Genomic DNA, 16,635 nt, shown 5'->3' with positions numbered 1-16,635 from the left:
GTTTGGGGCAGTGAATGAGAGAAGTTTTGTGTGCTTTGGTAAAAGTGCAAAACAGTAGTTCCCAATTGAATACATTATTAGTCCATATGCTAGTTTACCAGGTAAGTAGTGAATGGGCTTGGGGTAGACAGAGGGGAGAGGCAGTGATTAGGGAGAGAATCCCCCAGTAATGGAGAAGGGGAGCAAGTAAGTCTGATGCTCACTGTTTGTGTAGGGTAGGCTCTCAGTAAATAACTGTGGAAGGAACGAAGGAGGGGAGGAAGGGAGGGAGGGAAGAAGGAAGTGAATTATTAAATGGTGAGTACAAAGAAAGTGGAATACATGCCTAATTCACAATGAAGCTTAAATTCTGCTTCACGACAGGGTTATAACATAGTATTTCCCTCTGCTATACCTGCCTCGGTGACATTTAAAGACGTATAATTTTCAGAAGTTACGAGACCCTTAAAAAAGGAAACATATAAAAATTAGATTTGGAGGAAATGGAAATCTATGCAAATCTAAATTTTTAGATTTTTCTGAAGATATTTTTACAAGTCTAAATTCAGTGCTACATTTGGAACATCATAATGGATTGAAATTGTTTTTTATTTTTAAGACAAATTACTGATAGGGCTACAAGCTGACATCAAATATCACTTGACTTTGGCCCGCTGAGGAGAAAAGTTAGCAAAAAGTTAGACAAGAAACCGTAAACACAGTAAAAACAAATGAAACCAGAAAGTTGTACACATTTTTCTAGACCCACTGCTTTTATAAGAAGTTTGTTTTCAGAAAATAATTCAAGGGATGGGGGGGAAAAAGGAGAAAAAAGTAAACCAAATTCATGCACTGCACCTTTTTTCCAGGCACCTACATTTTTGTCTAATGAGTGGATGCCCTTGTATTTGCCAGTTTCCCTGCTTTCTGGGCTCCCCCATCTCCAGGGGCCCTCCATCTGGACATACTTCCTGAAGCAGAACTTGCTGGGGATGCCGAGTCCCATTCCAGAGGAGTCTGATAAACTCCCTGCCTTAGCTCATGTTCTGGGAAGTGTGTCCTTTCTGATGGTGCTCCCAAGGAATGTGAGAGAGAAAAGAGGATGCATATGTGGATTTAGGGATGCTGAGTTCTGTTTTACATTTTAAATCTATAGCTCTTTCCTTCAATGAGTGGCAGGCCACTCTTAATGCCTGCTCCTCTGTACTGAAGAACTTAGCATTGCTTCCCCTGGTGATCCAAGGAACTTTGCTCTTTGCCCAAAATACCTCTCTCTCCCAAAGCAATTTCCCCTCCTCTGAGAAATGCTGTCGTGTCAGGCTGCACTGCCCTTGAACCAGACAACTTTCTCTGCTTGTCTTTATCTGTCTAAATAAAGCTAACCTACATTTGCTGTCTAATTCATTCGGATGCTTGCTGATGCTATTTAAAGCATCCCTTAAGGCTCCGTGGAAAACAAGATGCATTATCTCCAGTAGAGAACCTTTAGGTTTGTTGGTCATTTAAGGAATTCAAGAATCTAAAGAATCCATTCAGTCTTTAGTAGTTCAGAATTAAAGGACAAAGGAACTCTTCCGTGTGTTTTATTCCAGGCAGTCTTCCCTGACTTGCACGTTGCTGGGTTCAGCTGATAGAAAAAGAGGTAGCTAGAAAGTTAATCTCTCTCTCTCCACCCCCCTCACTGTGTGTGTGTGTGTGTGTGTGTGTGTGTGTGTGTGTGTGTGTCTAGGCTTCATGAAATCCAGCTTTTCTGAAGATTAATTTCACAACAGAATGTATTTTTCATCCTGGACTCTGATAATTGGTTAGCCCACTGTGAGTTAACCTTCTCCTCTCAGGGAGCAAATGTGAAAGATCAAAAGAAGCTGTCACCTTTGGAGCGCCTGGGTGGCTCAGTCAGGTGTCCGACTTTGGCTTCAGTCATGATCTTGTGACTCATGAGTATGAGCCCTGCATCGAGCTCTGTGCTGACAGCTCAGAGCCTGGAACCTGCTTCGGATTCTGTGTCTCCCTCCCTTTCTGCCCCTCCCCTGCTCACGCTCCATCTCTCTCTTCCCCCCTTCTCTCTCTCTCTCTCTCTCTCTCTCTCTCTCTCTCTCGGTCTCAAAAATAAATTAAAAAAAAAAAAGAGCTGTCATCTTAGTAAACAGGCTTTTGGTGAGTTTTTGGTTTGTCTCTACTTCCTGTTCTTCAGCCTCCATCTGACATTTCATTAGAGAATCCTGGTACTTTCACACTCCAGAAAAAAAAGGAAATTCTAAACAAGGAAACGAACAAAATACTGGTGTTGTAACTAGGACTCCACTGTGCACTTCTATACGACTGGGAGTTCAGAGAGGTTCCAAATCTGTTGCTTTTTTTTCAGACCTGATATTATGTCAGTCTGTTGGCTTGCTTAGTGGGAGAGAGAGCTGGTACAATGGGATGGTTTTAACCATTAGTGCCCCGCTGCTCCCTGGAGCACATGTTTTTCTCAGCATCCACTCGTTCAGCCACGATTCTGTGACGTCCATTGCAGAGAGTGAGTCAGAAGCCACAAGCTAACAGGTCTATTCCTTCCCACTGTCACCTAGGAAACCAACGCATCATCCACAGGAAATGCAGGCCCCAATGGGGGGTGTGCCCAGATCGGGTTATAAAGCTGGCAATGAGTTTTTCAGAAGAGGTCAAATAATAATGCGTAGAATCTCAGTCTAGCCTGGAAAGTGGATCCAGCCTCTGTGGCATGGATGGAGGACAGTCCTGCAGAAATACCAGGAGGAATTAATCAGCTAAAATCACGGAAGATGTCTGCTTTATAAGAAACTAACCAAGGGCAAGGGTTATGGAGACATGGTTTGATTTCCGCCCGTAGCACATACATTTATTCGCCCATTGAGTGGTTGGTTGAGTGGTTTTTTGTTTTGTTTTGTTTTGGGTTTTGGCACGTTTGGATGATGTGTGAAATGAGATGAGGAAATTGACAAAATATCAAACCAGGCTTTCTGCTGAGTGAAATGTGTATCCTCTTTTTCATGGTCATTGTCCCTTGGGTTAACAAAGTGATGGATGGAGTATTCCTTCAGAGAAAACCACACCCTGATTCCCCTCATGTTCTCACTGCTTGTTTTATTTTCTTCTTCTTCTTCCTTTTTTTTTTGCCTGTGCTTTTTTTTCCCTCCTTGACTACTATAGTTTGGCATAGGTCGTTGGCCTTAGTTGTATAGATACATCTTCCCACACGTTGTCCACATATTTGTGAATGGAAGCTGAGAAAAATTACCTGTACGGTTTCATGTTGTTCGATGAGTTTAATGTTTCCAGGCAAATTTATACTTTCATACTGCTATAGGTGAAGGATTCTACATAAAAAGGTATATACAGGGGCGCCCAGGTGGCTCAGTTGGTTAAGTATCCAACTTCAGCTCAGGTCATGATCTCACAGTGCGTGAGTTCGAGCCCTGCGTTGGGCTCTGTGCTGACAGCTCAGAGACTGGAGCCTGCTTTGGAGTCTGTGTCTCCCTCTCTCTCTGCCCCTCCCCCACTATCACTCTATCTCTGTCTCTCCCAAAAATAAATAAACATTAAAAATAATTTTTAAAAAAGGTACATACTATGTGAGCTCTCAGAACTTCCTATTTTAGACCCAAAGAGTATTAAGATGGGCAGGGGGATAAATAACTCAGAAATCATCTGCTCCAACCACCTCACTTTTCTCATGAGAAATTAGTCCTAGAGAAGAAGTGAAATGATTTGTCTAAGGTCATATAATAAATTATGGTGTAGGGGCACCTGGGTGGCTCAGTTGGTTGAGCGTCCGACTTCGGCTCAGGTCATGATCTTGCTGTCCGTGAGTTCGAGCCCCGCATCAGGCTCTGTGCTGACAGTTCAGAGCCTGGAGCCTGCTTCGGATTCTGTGGCTCTCTTCCAAGTGTTGTTCAAGGAACCAGGCCCTTCCATCTTGTAATTCTGCCATCTTCAGCATGTGGCTTATGAGGTTACTGTAGGTGTTGACATCCTGCTGACAGGGAAAGAACATAGAGGGTTGCGCGGAGAGATCCTTATAGGCTGGACCTAGAAGTGGTGCACCTAAGCTCTGCTCACATTTTTTCTATCCAGTCATATGGTCGCACCCAACAGCAAGGGAAGCTTCAAATGCAGTCCTGTGCTGAAGAAAAAGAGGAACAGGTTTGATGACTGACCCAGCAAAGCTTTTACCACAGTATCCAGCTCTAAGCTTCTATAATTACGGTGACAGAACTGACACAGGAATTTTAAAACGTTCTTGTGTAATGCCAATGTCATCATGTCTCTTGTTTACATTAAATATCTTCCTATTGAAGGTCTTCTGTTGAAGATATATTGTTTAGTTTAAAAAAGCAAAGTAGAGAACAATGTTTATAGTATGCTACTTTTGTGAATGAAAAGAGGAATTATAGTGATAATATTTATTTGTACCTGCTTGCATACATATGAAGAAACACTGGAAGAATACAAAGAAGCCATAGGGAGTAGGGTGGGGCCAGAGGGAGGATGGATTTATCACTGGGAGCAAGACTTGTCCACGCATGCCTTTAAATATTGTTACTAAAAAAAAATAAAATAAAATAAAATAAATATTGTTACTAATATTACTTAGTTAATTATAAAACTATGCAATTAAGAAAAACACTTCTGGGCACCTGTCTGGCTCAGTCAGTGGAGCATGTGACTTGATCTCAGAGTTGTGAGTTCCAGCCCCACAGTGGGCATGGAGCCTACTTAGAAAGAAAGAAAGAAAGAAAGAAAGAAAGAAAGAAAGAAACCATTTCTTTTTATTGGAGAAGAGTTTTTCACTGATGGATCTCTTTTTGTTTTCAAGTAAAGAAAGGCTTGAGGAAAGGACTATCTGGGAAGGTGAGCAGGGCATAACTGATGAGCCTAAAGTAACAGTAGTGATCAATATAGTGCCTTTCCTGTTATAATGCACCTATACTGGATTAATTAGATTTTTGAAAAGAAAGTAAAAGAATAATAATGCAACAACTTGGTTTTATGTAGAACCATCGAAAAGTCTCAGAGCACTTTTATATCTGACATCATTGTTTATTTTTTATAACATTCTTAATAACTATGGTACAAAAGATTTAAATTAATTTCTTGTTTTGTAAGGTACTGTCAGAGCCGAGAATAGAAGTTTAATTACCTACAAATTCATTTTAGACTTGTAGGCCAATAAATAATCTCAATTTCTGGGTAGCATCAACCCTAGAAGTATATGATAAAAATCCTTTTATGTTTTATAGCATTTTCACAAATAATTTCATATTTGGTCTCCTCATTGGCCATGTGAATTACTTGTGACTGGTATTATCTTTAGAGATGAAAAACAAAGGTGGCCACTATAAATAAAGTTAAAAGACTAATAAAAAATTGAGGGGAGAGGTATGCTTCCTTCATATACAAAGACCTATTACAAGTCAATAATTAAAAGGCAAATATTTCGATGGAAAAATTCACAAAAGACATGCATTAAAATCATAGAAAGAGGTCTTGATAACAACCAAATAAATAAAACATTTTAAAATACCCTCAAAAATGAGTGGGGATAAAATAGTATCTAGTACTGACAAAAGTACATGGAAAGAGGAACACTGATAAATTTCTGGAAGAGTTATCAGATGGCCAAACCTTTCTGAAGGCAAATTTGGAAATATATTAAAACTCTAAAGATGTTCATAACATTATGAGCCATTAACTTTATTCTGCTAATTTATCCCAGTGAAGTGTTCGGAAAAGCATAATAATTTATGCCAAGTTACATAAATATCAGCATTCTTATTAGTTCAGCAAAGGGTGGATCAAATGACATAATAAGGAAATGGAATATCAAGCTGCCATAGGAAATCATATTAAAGAATTAACTAAAGGCTAAAGGAAAATCCTACAACCCCGTGTGAAATAAAAAAAGCATGATTGAGAAAAAAATACAGAGACACATATATACACATTTTTTGCACCTTACAAACAGGTGAATTGTGAAAGACCATTAGTAAGACAACAATGGCTAAGAGTGACTTAAACTTAGAAAGACACACTTCCACCAAAAGGGAGTTCCATGGTCCTTCAAAGCTTCAAACCTAGGTAGCATTCTCCTCTCCTTGCTGATATCCATTCTACTGGGCTTCTTTATCCAAAACAGACCAGTTCATATACATTGAGAAATGGTCAAGGCAGCCCTTGGTAGGCTGCACCAAGTATGATAAAGAACTCTTCAGCAGCTTCCACAGGGAATTTAATGTTGTGTTGATCTAACAGATATTGAATCTATGAATTACTGGTGTTCAGCAAAGGTTTCAGAATGAGGATTTTACAACACCTGGCTTTTAAATGCTTATGACAGGTGCACCAAGGTGGCTCAGTTTGGTATGCATCTGGCTCGATTTTGGCTCATGTTATGATCTCTTGGTTCATAGGATCAAGCCCTGCATCAGGCTGACAGCACAGAGCCTCAAAATAAATTAATTAATTTTTTAAAAAGTGTTGTACATATTTTCAGGCCTTACCTGAATTAATATTTGGATTATAGTTGACCCTTAAATAATGGCTTTGAACCACTTACATAAAGCAGATTTTTTTGATAAATATAATATAGTACTGTAAATGTATTTTCTCTTATGATTTTCTTTTTCTTTCTTTTTTTTTTTGTTTTTGTTTTTGAGAGAGAGAGAGAGAGCATGCACACAAGCGGGGGCAGGGAGGGGGAGCAGAGGGAGAGGGAGAGAGAATCCCAAGCAGGCTTCAGTGCAGAGTCCAGTGTAAGGCTTGAACTCATGAACTGTGAGATCATGACCTGAACCAAACTCAAGAGTCGGATGCTTGGGGTGCCTGGGTGGCACAGTCGGTTAAGCATCTGACTTCAGCTCAGGTCATGATCTCACAGACCACGAGTTCAACCCCCACGTCGGGCTCTGTGCTGACAGCTTGGAGCTTGGAGCCTGGAGCCTGCTTCTGATTCTGTGTCTCCCTCTCTGTGACCCTCCCCCATTCATGCTCTGTCTCCCTCTGTCTCAAAAATAAACACTAAAAAAATAAAAAAAAAAAAAAAGAGTCGGATGCTTAACTGACTGAGCCACTCAGGCGCCCCTCCCCTTCTGATTTTCTTAATAACATTTTCCTTTCTTTAGCTTATTTTATTTGTAAGAATACAGTATATAATATGTAAAACATACAAAATATGTGTTAATTGACTGCATATGTTATCAGTAAGGCTTCCAGTCAACAGTAGGCTATTAGTAGTTACGTTTTGGGGAAGTCAAAGTTATACACAGATTTTTTTAGTGTGTGTGGGGGGGGCTGCACCCTTAACCCTGCATTGTTCAATAGTCAACTGTATAGGCACTAAAGTTGATGTCAGTTCTCTAATCTCACACTCCAGATTACTTCCATTTCTTGAATTACCTTTCCTCATTTCTTATTGATTACTGTTCATTGCATAGACCCTGCCAGGTTTTTTTCATGTTTTTAATCTCTCTTTGTCTTTCTGAATCACCTCTATTAACTAATGATGCATCTCTTACCCACATGCAACACTGGTGATTTTTCTTACCACATTCAATTTGTGACTATCTTTTATTTTCTTCAAAATCCTAAACCTCTCCTCAATAGCACATTCAACGTTCTCATTGCTTTTGCGATTATTAGACATACTGAGGTTAATAATGTTGTCAAGCACCCCAAATTAAATAGAGCAAACCTGCTGATGACAGAAAACGAGTTGACCAATGCTAAAACAGTGGTGTCCCAATTGTTGTTGCCATCTGCTGGGGGCAAGCAAAGTTGAAATACTTTTGCTTTTGGAGCAATTTAATTTTCATCTCCTTGAAAGTTCACAGGTGGGCAAAATGCCAAAGAACCCCTGTCTCTTCCACTGCCTTGGTGCTGTTCTGGTGAAGTGCATTTGTGACCATAGTCATCAAATCACATATAAATATGTAAATAACCAAGATTATTTTTAGAGAGCTTAGTTGGTATGCATCATCTTAATGAGGCTGAGGTTGTAGGGTTAATATCTGTGTGGGTTACTTAGCACATGGAGACAAACTGTGTCACCCAGATAGTCATACCTACAGCCAGCCATCTCACAAATGCATGCTCTTCAGGGGATCTACATACAGATCCTATGTCACTTGTGTGCATATCATTTCAATACAATTCACATAAGACAGTGCAGTTACCAACCTTCATAATAATATATGACCTTAGGGTCTTCAAACTCAGAACCTCAATTAGACATTAATAAGAGAGAAGGTGCCTTAGTCACATGTTCAGATTTTTAAAACATCTACCCATGAGCACAGGTTGCATCACAATGTTCTCCAAAAGTAAAATACTAAAGAAAGTGGGGGTGCCTGGGTGGCTCAGTTGGTTAAGCGTCCAACTTTGTCTCAGGTCATGATCTGATGGTTCGCGGGTTCAAGCCCCGCGTCGCACTCTGTGCTGACAGCCAGAGGCTGCAGCCTGCTTCAGAGTCTGTTGCTCTGTCTCTCAAAAATGAATGAAAACATTACAAATAATAATAATAATAAAGTCAGGGGCGCCTGGGTGGCACAGTCGGTTAAGCGTCCGACTTCAGCCAGGTCACGATCTCGCGGTCCGGGAGTTCGAGCCCCGCGTCAGGCTCTGGGCTGATGGCTCAGAGCCTGGAGCCTGTTTCCGATTCTGTGTCTCCCTCTCTCTGCCCCTCCCCCGTTCATGCTCTGTCTCTCTCTGTCGCAAAAATAAATAAACGTTGAAAAAAAAATTAAAAAAATAATAATAATAAAGTCAAAGGAGGCTTATTTTTCTAATTGAGAGCATTAGAAAAACAGAGGGTGACACATGATATACTTCTACTCCCCAGGGACCTGATGACAATGAATTCCTATTGAGTTCATATTCTGAGATTTCCCAAAGAGCAGGTCAGTGTCACTAGAGAATTTACATGTTTGTCAAAGCACAGAAGATTCACAACTTGGTTTCTGGCTTCAGGTGCAATTTTCTCCTTCTGTTTTCAGGATCCACTCTTCCTTCCAATGCCAGCGCTACAGGCAGTTCTCTAAATAACACCACGTCCCTGGCAGCCCAGCTCCCATTTGAACATTTCAGCAGAGCTCCTTTGAGGTCTGCCCTGCACCGCCTCCCATCTCCCAGGCTCGGCTTCGCTTGTCTGAGTCAGACGTGAGTCACCTCACTCATTAGCGGAACTCAGAATGCTTCTCCATCCCATGGATCCCTCTTGTCTCCTTCTTTTAACTGGTTTCCTGGCAGCCTAAGGTCGATGACCAACCTTGACATTAAGGTTTGGGTCACTACTAAGGCGGTCTTCTCAGTAAAGACATTGGCAGACAGCAAGTAGAATTAAAAGTGATGGTGATGGTAATGACAATGATAATGGTGAACAAGTGCTTCAGAAGCACCTTAATGGCCAGATTTGGTGATTCTGCTCATAGGACAGCACAGGGGTCCTTAATCCTTGGTCTCTTCTTTCTCTTCTTTCCCTCTTCGCCATCACCCCCTCCACATACAGAGACCCATGTGGTACAAGGTGAAAGCTTATGGACCACATTCTCTGAAAGTCAAGTAAAACAGCAATGTCCTGCATTGGTGGGCACCCTTTTCTCCAGCATTTTCAGATTTGTTATTCTCGTTTTTACTCATTTGATTTTACATTCTCAGTAATTCCAGAAAGGGCAATAGAGAAAGATTTGTGCCTCGTTGGTGCCTCCTGGGCATATAAAGAAGCCTAGTGAAATGGTATTATTAATAAGAAACTCTAAATCCACTGTAGAAAATATCAATACCAAAATACTGTTATTAATTCATTAATCTTACTTAAAGCCCTTTGTAAAATGGTTAATGCTTTACTCAGCATGAAGAGTGACGAGTTTTCAGTAAGTCAGATGATTTACTTTAGAAGGGGACCCCAGAGATACCCTGTCCAGTCTTTCATTCAATCAGCAGACATTTACTGAGCACCCACAATGAGGAAACCCTGAGCCAGGTCCCCAAGGGCAGTGTTTCTCAAGCTCCACTGTGCATGCACATCAACATCACCTGGGAAGCTTACTAAAATGCAGGTTCTGGTTCAAGAAGCCTGGAGTGGGCGCTAAAGGCTCTGCATTTCTGTAAGCTTCTTGAAGATGCTCACGAACCATACTTTGAGTAGCTAGACTCTAGAGGCTCTGCACAGGCCAGACAAAGTTTGATTCCCTCTGCAAGGAATATCAGGGGGTCCACAGGCTCTGGAAGGCTGCCCTGTGCATTCCTCCTCCGCAGCTGTGTTTATCCATGAAGCCTGGACAGTGCTGACCTATTCTTTCCAGGGCTCTTGGCTTTCTGATGTCTTCACTCCCGGTGGAGGGTGTTAAAGTTGCAAGATTAGATTTGGGATTAGGGCATGGAAAAGGGCCCATTTATCTTCAGCCTTGGCTATGAGGTCTGGTCCAGGCCATTTAGCAGACAGCTCTGAACTCAGATTTTAGGCAGAGCCTTTCTTTGATTGTTACAGAGATCTCCTTTTAGGATTTGTTTGTTTGGATCCTTTGTCAAATTTTCTGTCTTTTAATTATTGAGTTCTAATTGTTCTTTATTAGAATAAAGGGGAATCTCTCCCCCCCCCAAAAAAAAGTTGCTTGTTTTTCTGTTTTTATTTTGTTTTCTTAGTCTTTTACTTTTGTCTATTAATTTTGGAATTAGGAACCTTGAACTCTAGGCTAGTATTAATACATATCTCAGGAAACTGTTGAGAGTAAAAAGAAAGTACATGTGGGATAGTCCCCACAAATACAGAATGTGGGCACTTTGTTTTCAGGGCTTGCATGAACTTGATAGTTTTATTGAACCTAGTGTGGGACATAGCTGACATGTGTCAACAAATACCAGTTTGGTTTTGCTTTATTTTGGTTTTTAGTTTGGTTTTAAACATTTACTGAGCACTTACAAGTACTATGTGTGCTGTTCTAGGTTTGGGTAGTATTAAAATACATGAAGTAGAATTAGAAGCTGCCTATTAAGCACTTTAAATGCATAAAAGTGGCAGTGATTTCTGGTTTCGTTTGGCCTCAGCTATCACTTTCTAAGTTGTCAATAGATAAGACCTTCTGCCATACCTCACATGTCCGATTAAGAAAGTGCCTCAGTATTAAGGCAAATAACCTGGTTGTTCCTTGGTTTCTACATTACTGTCTCCTCTCTATAAGAAACTTGTAAATGTTAAATTTATTTAAAGATTTTATTTTAGGGGCGCCTGGGTGGCGCAGTCGGTTAAGCGTCCGACTTCAGCCAGGTCGCGATCTCGCGGTCCGTGAGTTCGAGACCCGCGTCAGGCTCTGGGCTGATGGCTCAGAGCCTGGAGCCTGTTTCCGATTCTGTGTCTCCCTCTCTCTCTGCCCCTCCCCCGTTCATGCTCTGTCTCTCTCTGTCCCCAAAATAAATAAACATTGAAAACAAAAATTAATAAAGATTTTATTTTACTTTTTGAAGTAGGCTCCATGCCCAATGTGGGGCTCAAACTCATGACCCAAGATCAAGAATCACATGCTCTACTGACTGAGCCAGCTACATGCCCCTAAAGTTATTTATTTAAATAGTAGAAGTTATAGGGGCGCCTGGGTGGCTCAGTTGGTTAAGTGTCTGACTTCGGCTCAGGACATGATCTCACAGTTCGTGAGTTCAAGCCCCACATCGGGCTCTGTGCTGACAGCGCGGAGCCTGGAGCTTGCTTCAGATTATGTCTCCCTCTCTCTCTGCACCCCCCCACTCACTCTCTCTCTCTCAAAAGTAAATAACCTTTAAAAAAAAAATTTAAACAGCAGAAGCGATAAGAGTAATCCAGTTCAGACTGGTAGGTTTTTGTCTAGCTTTGAGAAATAGAAAATTTGTACTTATTCCTCATCTATGACATTTATGTTCTCTCCACTACTGGCTGTAAAAAAGAAATATGTATATAACATATACATATATTTATATATGTATACATATATACTTATTATACATAAATACATTATACATTATACTTTATATACATATATACTTATTATATATAAAATCAACCATCAATAGTAAAAATGAAATGTCTAAAAACAATGTGTTTTATCTCCAATTGGTATTTGCTTTTTAATAGAGTCAAAGGAAAGAAACTCTAATGGCAAAATTTTTTAACTTGTTTTATGTTTTATTTTTTTAAATTTACATCCAAATTAGTTAGCATATAGTGCAACAATGATTTCAGGAGTAGATTCCTTAGTGCCTTTTACCCATTTAGCCCATCCCCTCTCCCACAACCCCTCCAGTAACCCTCAGTTTGTTCTCCATATTTATGAGTCTCTTCTGTTTTGTCCCCCTCCCTGGTTTTATGTTATTTTTGCTTCCCTTCCCTTGTGTTCATCTGTTCTGTGTCTTAAAGTCCTCATATGAATGAAGTCAATGATTTTTGTTTTTCTCTGACCAATTTCACTTAGCATAATCCCCTCCAGTTCTATCCACGTAGTTGCAAATGGCAAGATTTCCTTCTTTTTGATTGCCGAGTAATACTCCATTGTATATATATACCACTTCTTCTTTATCCATTCATCCATCAATGGACATTTGGGCTCTTTCCATACTTTGGCTATTGTTGATATTGCTGCTATAAACATGGGGGTGCATGTGTCCCTTCGAAACAGCACACCTGTATCCTGTGGATAAATGCCTAGTAGTGCAATTGCTGGGTTGTAGGGTAGTTCCATTTTTAGTTTTTTGAGGAACCTCTGTGCTGTTTTCCAGAGTGGCTGCACCAGCTTGCATTCCCATCTAACAGCAAAATTTTAACTATCATCCAGGTAGAGAACACTCCCTTACTCCAAATGGCTCCCCGGTTATTCTTCCTACACACTAGACTGCCTTATGGGTCCTTACACTGAGCACAGATAAAACAAAAAAAGTCAATATTATTGAATCCCATCTATCTGGCAAGCACTGTGCTAAGTGCTTTCACATACATTTTCTCATCTAATGGATCTTTTGCTTTCTTACTGCAGAGGAGAAAATGAAATTGTGCCTTTGCTTTGCTACCTCCTCTTCCCAAAGTCCTTATTCCTCCCTATCTCTGTAAGCCTGGTAGCAAGGGAACTCAGTTTGAGACAAAATCCATTATTTTTGCATCTTATCCAGGTCCATGGCAAAAAGTTGGCTGGTTTCTAATTTCTGGAATATGAGAGAATGTGTTGATTTAGGAATAAGTGAATGGAACACTGCTGAGGGCTGAATGCTCTTTAACACTATGTACCCACATGGGTGGGCACCCAGATCTGGTGAGAGGTCTCTCTTTTTCTGGCTTCTTTCCCAGATAACCCATTGAACTCTCTGGGGAAGAGTATCCATATCCATATCCATTCAACTCCTCCTTTATCTATGAACACAGGTCCCTTACCAATTTCCTCATCCTGCCCTGGCCCCTACCCTCCCTTCCCACCAAATTCTCCTGAGAAACATGACAGAGCATATCTATTCCTGAGATTATCTGCCTTTTTCTCCTCTTACCATGATTCCAAATCTTGGATTCCAGTAAGGAAAACACAGCCTGGGTGACATTGCATAACCAGGGAAAAAGGAATCTTCCCTGGGCAATGAAAGGAGGGTTGACTCACAACCTCAGCTCTTAGGAACGGCTCTCCAGCTGCTGACAGAAGCCACACGGGTTCAGCCACGCGGCCAGCAGGGAGCTCCCTAGTGACCAACAAAAAGGAGGCAACCAGGACTAGCCAGAGCTGAGCTGGGGCAACTGACCCATTTGTAGAAGTGTCCCTAAGGACAGTGGCCAGCAGTCCAAATTGCAACGTCCTGGTGGTGTAGCAAATTCCTATCTGGTCCAATCTGGTGGATGAATGGTGCCCAACAACAGAAGACTCTGGAAAAGGATGTACTTATAATCAGCACATGGTGATATTTTTATTCCAAAGGCTTATTCTTCGTTCTTTCACTTACACAACAGACATTTGAATGAATATTGTAGGCACTGAGCTAGAGGTTGGCACACTCTACCCTTGTGGAGTTGACAGTTCAGCAGAATGGCAGAAGGGGAATAAACCCAGGAGCTCTAGGAGAACTTAGAACAGGCACTTAAGATTTGAGAGCTGGGAAAACTTTCCCAACAATGTACAAAAGGCTTATACAGAAGGAAGGAGGAAGGACACCCCAGGTGGGGGAGACAGCAGTGAAATCACAAAGGCAAGAGAGGAACAGTGGGTCATTGGAGGAGTAAAGTGTTTTGGTGTGGCTGAGGTAAGAATAATGCAGGGGAGGGGGCAAGAGATGATCCTGGAGAGGTGAGCAGGAGCCACATTATAAGGTGTAATCCTGTGTGTCATACAAGTAAGTCTGAAATCCACCCTGAGGGCAATGGGAAATGCTGACTCTGTGGGGGAAGGACGCGTCAGGTCTGCTTTTTTAGGAAGTTTTCTCATTGGTTGGAACGTGGGAATTGGATGCAAGGAAAGCAAACGTGGAAGTAGGAGGACTGGGTTGGAGGGTCCTGCGGTAATTGAAGAAGGAAACAACGTGGGCCCGAACCATTGTAAAGGTAAGAGGAATGCAGAGAAAGATGAGTTGGAAAGATACAAAGCAACAGTACCAACTGACATTGGGGATCAGTCACAGGTAGGGCCTGAAATGCTCTGAATGTCTCTCAGCTTCATGAATGGAGGAAGATGACAGGAGGAGAACTTGCTGGAAGGAGGCGATGAGTTCAGGTTGAAGCAGAAACCCTGCCACTGGCCTGAGTAGCAGTGGTGGAAGGTCAGGGCAACTCAGTGGCACTGGGGACTCCTCAGGTGTACCCCAAAGGAGGCTTAAGGACAACTTCAGACCCTACCAGTTAGAGAGATGGTGCTCCTCACACAAGCTCCTACTTAGAAGCCTGGCTTATTAAGACTGAATCTGTGCAGGACTGAGACTGCAAATGAGAGGTCTTCAGAACCTGCACCAAGCAGGGCCCAACAAGCTGTTACCATGGAGATGTGGTGTGCGCAGGAGGGAGTGAGTAGGAGGCCTGATCCATTCCAAGCCTTGGGTCACAAGGCTGTGGCAGGCTAACAGATAAACAGGAAAAAGACATAGTCAATAGAAAAGGATGTTCAAAAACTATTGACAGTTAATTGGAGTTGTATCGTCATAATTCTAGATTAAGTCTAACAATTTAGAAGGATTAGGGTAAGCCACTTAATGATCCTGCTAGTTATTTCAGGTACCACTTAATGAGGGCACAAGGAAGTGGATGCCAACTCAGGCTAATGCCAAATGTACATACACCCATCTTAAGCCCTTCTCCATCCCTGGATTCTAAGTAGCTTCATATTATTTCCAAATCTCTGGAGAAAAAGGCACAAAATATGGGAAGTTAATTTTTTTTCTCTTTGCCATGCTGATGGCAGTAATACTTAAGCAACCTTTGGAGCTCTTTGGGAAACTCAGGTGCTGGCAAAGCCTCAGATTCAATGCTATTATTAAGCAATTGGAAGAACATTCGGGACAGAGAACCAGCAACACTGGGGCCCCAGGTGGCTTTTTTTTTTTTTTTTTTTTTTGGTGGTAAAATATACATAGCATGAAGTTTAGCATTTTGACCATTTTTAAATGTACAGTTTGGTGGCATTAATTACATTCATAATCTTGTGTAACTGTCATGATATCTCTCTTTTTTTTTTTTTTCAACGTTTATTTATTTTTGGGACAGAGAGAGACAGAGCATGAACGGGCGAGGGGCAGAGAGAGAGGGAGACACAGAATCGGAAACAGGCTCCAGGCTCTGAGCCATCAGCCCAGAGCCTGACGCGGGGCTCGAACTCCCGGACCGCGAGATCGTGACCTGGCTGAAGTCGGACGCTTAACCGACTGCGCCACCCAGGCGCCCCATGATATCTCTTTTCAAAACCATTAAGCAGTAATTGTCTATTGGCCCTCAAAGTTTTAAACAACTTCATTGTACTGCAAAGCCTCTGCCTACCGGGGAGGATAAAGACAACTAGGCTGATCTTGGTTCGGTCAGTCGCTCTCAATTCAGAGCAATTGGGTTTTTTGGCCAGAGTCCTTGTCCTGTGGGTAAACTTGTTAAACCTAATCTCTGGAGGGAAACAGATTTTCACCATCTTAATGACTGATGGGACTTTTTAATCTTGATTTCCCAAAGTATTCAAATCGTTTGTGGCAGTGCTTATTTAGAAGTCAGTAAAAATTAAGTCAGGGCCACAGGCTTTTGGAAAGATTCCACTGGAGGCAAACTTAGTTCCAAAGATAGTTGGGTATAATTGTGAGACAAATTGTCTAGGAATCAACGTCATTTTAAATAACCAGAAACAAGGGGCGCCTGGGTGGCTCAGTCGGTTAAGCATCCGACTTTAGCTCCGGTCGTGATCTCATGGTTTGCAGGTTTGAGCCCTGCATCAGGCTCTCTGTTGTCAGCACAGTGCCCACTTGGGATCCTCTGTCCCCCTCTCTCTCTGCCCTCCCCACCTGTGCTCTCTCTCAAAAATAAATAAGTATTAAAAAATGTAAAATAGGGGTGCCTGTGTGACTCAGTCAGTTAAGCATCTGACTTCAGCTTAGGTCATGATCTCATAGTCTGTGGGTTCAAGCCCCAGTGTTAGAGCTCTGTGCTGACAGCTCAGAGCCTGGTGCCTGCTT

At 41.7% G+C, this 16,635-nt stretch overlaps 1 protein-coding gene and 1 long non-coding RNA gene across 3 annotated transcripts in view; one reads left to right on the top strand and one right to left on the bottom strand.

Moving 5' to 3' along the window:
* Positions 1 to 16,635, top strand: part of MKLN1 (muskelin 1) — a 379,029-nt gene that overhangs the window by 97,714 nt on the left and 264,680 nt on the right. The gene's annotated exons all lie outside the window — the stretch shown is intronic.
* Positions 3,875 to 16,635, bottom strand: part of LOC121028324 (uncharacterized) — an 87,393-nt gene continuing 74,632 nt past the window's right edge. The window contains exons 5-6 of one of the 2 annotated variants that reach the window (XR_005789180.1): positions 4,063 to 4,126; positions 3,875 to 3,976 (exon numbers count right to left, since the gene is read on the bottom strand). This is a non-coding gene — a long non-coding RNA (uncharacterized LOC121028324). Of the gene's footprint in view, positions 4,127 to 16,635 lie in introns of both variants that reach the window. The other variant, XR_005789178.1, reaches the window with a different exon arrangement.

This window comes from Herpailurus yagouaroundi, unplaced genomic scaffold (assembly GCF_014898765.1).
Source record: "Herpailurus yagouaroundi ecotype Mexico unplaced genomic scaffold, PumYag 100, whole genome shotgun sequence".
Lineage (NCBI taxonomy): Eukaryota > Metazoa > Chordata > Mammalia > Carnivora > Felidae > Herpailurus > Herpailurus yagouaroundi.
This window is presented reverse-complemented; position numbering and strand designations above follow the sequence as displayed.